Source organism: Akebia trifoliata, chromosome 13 (genome assembly GCF_017979445.1).
Source record: "Akebia trifoliata isolate Shusen 1 chromosome 13, ASM1797944v1, whole genome shotgun sequence".
Lineage (NCBI taxonomy): Eukaryota > Viridiplantae > Streptophyta > Magnoliopsida > Ranunculales > Lardizabalaceae > Akebia > Akebia trifoliata.
In genome coordinates this window covers 7,905,217-7,910,951 of record NC_141387.1, presented here as the reverse complement: position 1 = coordinate 7,910,951, position 5,735 = coordinate 7,905,217, and positions in this window count along the sequence as shown.

The window sequence follows — 5,735 nt, the reverse complement described above, 5'->3', positions numbered from 1 at the left end:
TGTTTACTCTTGTATTTAACTTCAAGATGCATCTTCCAACCTTAACCTTCTATATTTTTATTTTTATTTTTAAAGGAGACCCGTAAACTTGAAAAATATTATCAATTATTATTCCTGAATTAAAAGAAATGCAAAAAAAACAAGAATAATTTATCAAAACGGTAGAGTTTTCGAAATTAATTCTGAAAATGGTACACTGTAGCAATTAATTCCGAAAATGGTAAATTTACCATTTTCGGAATTAATATTTTTTACCAAAATGGTAAAAACAGTCAAATATATATATTTTTTACCGAAAATACCCTTTTTTTGTTTTACATATATATTTACAATTTTAACCTTAAAAAAATGAAAAACCAACTAAAAAGATTCACTCTCTTTCGGTAATCAAACAATTATATGTATTTATAATTTTTTTTTATACCGAAATCAATTTTATTTTCGTAATTTCAGTCAAAAAATAAAAAAGGGCATTTTCGGTATAAAAAAAATACATTTTACTGTTTTTACCGTTTTGGTAAAAAAAATTAATTCCGAAAACAATAAATTTACCATTTTCGGAATTAATTGCTACAGTGTACCGTTTTGATAAATATTCGAAATGTTGTGCATGTTTTGGTAAATCTACCAAAAAACAAATACCTACCTAATGAGTCGAATGTTCGACCATTTGATCTTTTAATTGAACGATGAGTCATTGACCAAAGAAACAAGAGGTTTTCAACCTTCAAAATTATATCCTGAATAGAAATCTGCTTATATTCAAAAGTTTTTGGATTCCTCTATTTTTAGTTCATCCAACAAACTGCAAACATAAGCATCCAACAAATATACTGACTAAGGCAATCTCCAAGAGCAACTGAAAATAATTGAAAAAAAACAAAAAAATGAAGGACCATACCTCTCTAACGTTGGACCACCGCATGAATTAACGAATAATTGACTCTCGACTCTCTCCTTGCTATCCTCACACGTAAAATAATAACCCCAGAATGTTAAAAACATTTTCAAATGATGCCAACTACATAGTAGAAAAGGACAATGACCACAAAGACCTAATTTTTGAAATTATATATCACAAAGTAACTTCTAAAAAAATTATGGACTCTTTAACTCGCTCTATCAATTATGTTAGTCTAAAGATGATTTTTTAAGTAAAAAAATGTTGTAATTGCCCGTTTAACAAGTTTTGAGATTTGAAGAAACATATTTATTTGAAAATATTTGAGGTACTCCTTGCTTTAAGATTAACGATATGCCTCTTAACTGCGGTCAGAAAAAAAAAATATCTAAATGAAAAAAAAAATAATAAAATCCTTGTTTTCTCTTTTCAAAACTTGTAATTTTTAACTCACATAGATGATGATGATGATGATGATGATGATGGAGATGAGTGTTGTCATCATCATCATCATCAAATTGATTTGATTGATGTATATTATATTTATTAAGATATATAAATAATTTTAAAACTCAATTTGAATGTTCATCAAATTGATTCAACTTAAAAATTAGCAAGTCAACTCATATGAGTCAAATAAAATTATATTGAATTTATGAATATTTTTTAATAAATATTTTTTTTTTCTTCTAGAGAAACATTAATATCCAAATAAATTAGTCAATTTTTTTATTTGACTAGGTATAGTTTTAGATTAAATCACTTTGTAAAGATGTTAAAAGGGTATTAAGGTATTTTTCTTAAAAATCTTCAAAAGATCTTTAATAGAATAATATTTTATTAAAGAGTGGTGATAATATGACTCCCTCACGTGGCATACTCAATCGACTCCCCTGACGTGGGGTGTGCCACGTCATATGAGTCAACTTAAAAATTAGCAAGTCAACTCAAATGAGTCAAATAAAATTTTATTGAATTTATGAATATTTTTTAATAAATAAAACATATATATTTTTTTTAGAAACATTAATATCCAAATAAATTAGTCAATTTTTTATTTGACTTGGTATAGTTTAGATCAAATCACTTTGTAAAGATGTTAAGAGGGTATTAAGATAGTTTTTTTAAAAATCTTCAAAAGATCCTTAATAGAATAATATTTTATTAAAGAGTGGTGATAATATGACTTTCCCATGTGGCATACTCAATCGACTCCCCTGACATGGGGTGTGCCAGAACCAGAGACTTTATGCCTTGGGATACACAACCACACATCCCCATAGGGGGACTTGCACACCCCACGTCAACGAGTTGGTTGAGTATACCACATTGGGGAGTCATATTATCACAACTCTTTATTAAATATCCGGGTACTTAAATTAATGGTTTGTACTCTTTACTAGTGGACCATTTGTACATATTCTCAATAAAGAGTCCCTCACAGTTATCGTCCCTAAAAGAAACTTTAGAAAGAATACAAGGCTACTAAATACAAGGCCCAAAACTTTGAAAAGTACTTTAAGGGGTTAGGATGAAATCAAACTAACAAATAAAATCTTATTATCTCAAGACTTTTTCCAACATTTATTCTCCTCAGGAGGGGCTAAGTGGTAGTCCAATGGGATCTCAATTAGAGATGCAATATCTTCTAATTCACAATCATTCAAATTTCTTCACAAAGCTTTTGAGACCAAGAACTTTTGCCCAAGTCCTATGCATCATCCCCACCACTTTAAGATAGAATGCTTTCAATCATTCAATGCTTTTTCACCAAGGTAGAGTATATGAACATATCCCCAGACCACTCATTCTCCCAAAATCTCACATTGCCACCTCAGTCCACATTGAATTTACTCAACCTCTTTTGGGTCCATTGTTACACCTACAAATTAGGTGGTGTGACATAGTGGCTAATTTTAGTCGTTGGATTTGATTATTTTCAATCACCAAGTCAAAATATGATTTTACACATAAGTTTGATAAGGGATGAAAATACTAAAATCTAATAACTAAAAAATATCAATAAAGCTTTATTTCGTGAGTTGGCCGAAGAAAGATGGGTCAAAAGTTCACGAGGCTAGTAGGCCCTAAAATGTATGCCATGTGGCATTTTCTTAGATGAGTTGGGTCATTATAACTTAGTCCATATAATCGACAAATTGAATTATTTTTTTCCAAAAGTATTTGAATTGTTTTTGAGAAATTTTGTCATTATTTCTTATCATACTTCATTTCATTGCATTACTTAGTCAAATTTGGTGTGAAAGAGGTAAAATATTCCTTGGGTGGATCCGTTTCATGTAATTATCTTGAAGAATAATTAGATAAGTCATCATACTAAGGAAATGACTAACGTTCACGATTATTGAATTTTGAAAAGATTCACACTTGTTGCGTTGCATATGTATTTAAAAGAAAAATATATATTTAATGCAAATTTATCAAAACATGCACGAAATATTGATTATTTACCATTTAGGCCCCATCTGTAACAGGTTATTTAGTATTTTCATGTTTTCTGGGTGAACTCTAATAGATAAAATAGAAGGGGTGAGTCAACTTGGACAGTTTCAAGGAGTAAGAGAGTTTATGTGAAATAAAAGAAAGTGAAGGTAAGCCTTGGACAATTTCAAGGAGGGAAAGAGTAGGGCTGACAATAGATCGGTTCCGTATCGGATTAGTGCCACTCCGATCCGATCCGAACACATGTCTTACTTTCAAATTAGCAATGATCAAAATTTAAAAAAAATCTACTTTCCTACTACAAATATAGAGGAAAATCAAAAATACTAAAACGTTTTATTTATATGAAATTAAGAATATAATTTTTTTTTTTTGAAATATGTTCGGATCAGATTGGGGAAGATTCGATCTAAAAATCCAATTTTTCAATTTTTTATTTTATCAGATTAGATTAGATAGGTTCAAACATCTAAGAGCAACTCCAACACAAATAGGCAAATCAGCTAGGCATTTTATTATCGAGAGTTCATTTGCCTATTCAAAGGAACTTCACTCCAACACAAATAGGCATAAAATCATAAAATTGAAAATTTTGTTCTTCAAAATTCAATTCCTGCTCTCAAAATTCCTTTCGCCAAAATTCAAAATTGAAATAAAATTTTAAATTCCACTCACAATCAACAAATTTCAAAATCCTTCTCACCAAAATTCAAATTGAACTAAAATTTTAAATTCCGCCCTCAATCGGCAAATTTCAAAATCTCTCTTGTTAAAATTCAAAATTGAAGTAAAATTTCAAATCCTCGCTCTTAATCCAAAAATTTAAATTTCAAATTCAAAATTCTGCTAAAATTCAACATTGAAATATAATTTCAAATCCTGATCTCAACCAATAAGATTCAAGATTCAAATTTCAAAATCCCGCTCTCAGTCAACAAGATTCAAGATTCAAAATTCAAAATTTAAATTCAAAATCATGCTCTCTATGAGATGGGTTGCTATGTGGGGAATGTACTTCTTGTAATGTATTATAAGTGTGAGAGTATAAAAGAAGCTTATGATGTGTTTGAGGGGATGGTAGAAAAGGATTTGGTCACTTGGAATACAATGATCACGAGTAATTCTAGACATGGATTTGGTAAGGAGGCTCTGAAAGTTTTTGGGTCGATGAAGATGGAGGGTCTCAAATCGGATGATAATTTTAGCTCCTTATTCATCTGTCTAGAATAGGTAGAATATGACTCTATCAGTTTTATCTTCTTATTCTTTTATCCAAAACAGGTAGAATAAGACTTTATCATTTTTAGCTCCTTATTCTTCTTTCCAAAGCAGGTAGAATAGGACTCTTTCAGTTAGCTCCTTATTATTTAGCCTAGAGTAGGTAGAATAAGACTCTCTAAGTTTTAGCTCCTTATTCTTTAGCCTAGAACATGTATAATATGACTCTTTCAATTTTAGCTCCTTACTCTTTTATCTAGAGTAAATAGAGTAACATTCTATCAGTTTTATTTCCTTACTTTTTTCGCCCAAAACGAGTAGAGTAGGACTCCCAAATTATGCTCAAACCTTACTCCGATTATATTCAGATTTTACTTAAATTATGTTCAGATCCTTACTTAGATTTTGCTCAATTTTACTCAAATTTTAGTTAGTTTTATTTAGATTTTTCTCAAGATTTACATATATTTTACTTACATTTTTACCTAGTTATTTTACTTAGTTTCCATTTTGTTTTTAAATCTTCGTCCTCTCATCATAAATGCGTAGAATGGAGACATGTCTTTTTCAAAAACATATTTTCATCATTATACTATTGTACACACATGTACATTCATTGCATTTGCATTTGTCAATGAGAGCTTCCATTCAAGGATATGATATCTCTTAGTTTGGAAGAATTTTACCCTAAAAAATTTGGACATTCCAACGAATTGTTGAATCAAACTATAAAATAAATTATCATTGACTTTGATATTTAGATGTTGCACTATCTACAAAAGTAGATTTGCTATCTAGTTTGCTTACATTTTTTACCCAAAAGGGGTATTTGTAGACACTCCATTTTTGCATTTGTTTGATCCGACAATTCGTGACCCGGTTATTGTGAATTCTTAATAATGAGTGCAAAATATGCAAATAGTCGAAAGTTTGTGATAGATTTTTTTTCGATTTTCTCCAACCCCTTCCCAGGCCTCGTGATTCTATTCTTCCCTATTTTGACACGTTTGAGGTAGAAATTACATATGCTTAGGATCATTACATTTTACACTCGATTTAGTAAGTATATACGCTTAGGTTCACCACGTATTTCAATAATCTAAAGATCTTGTCACGCTAATAAAATAGGACCCTGAGACTTAAATAATTACAT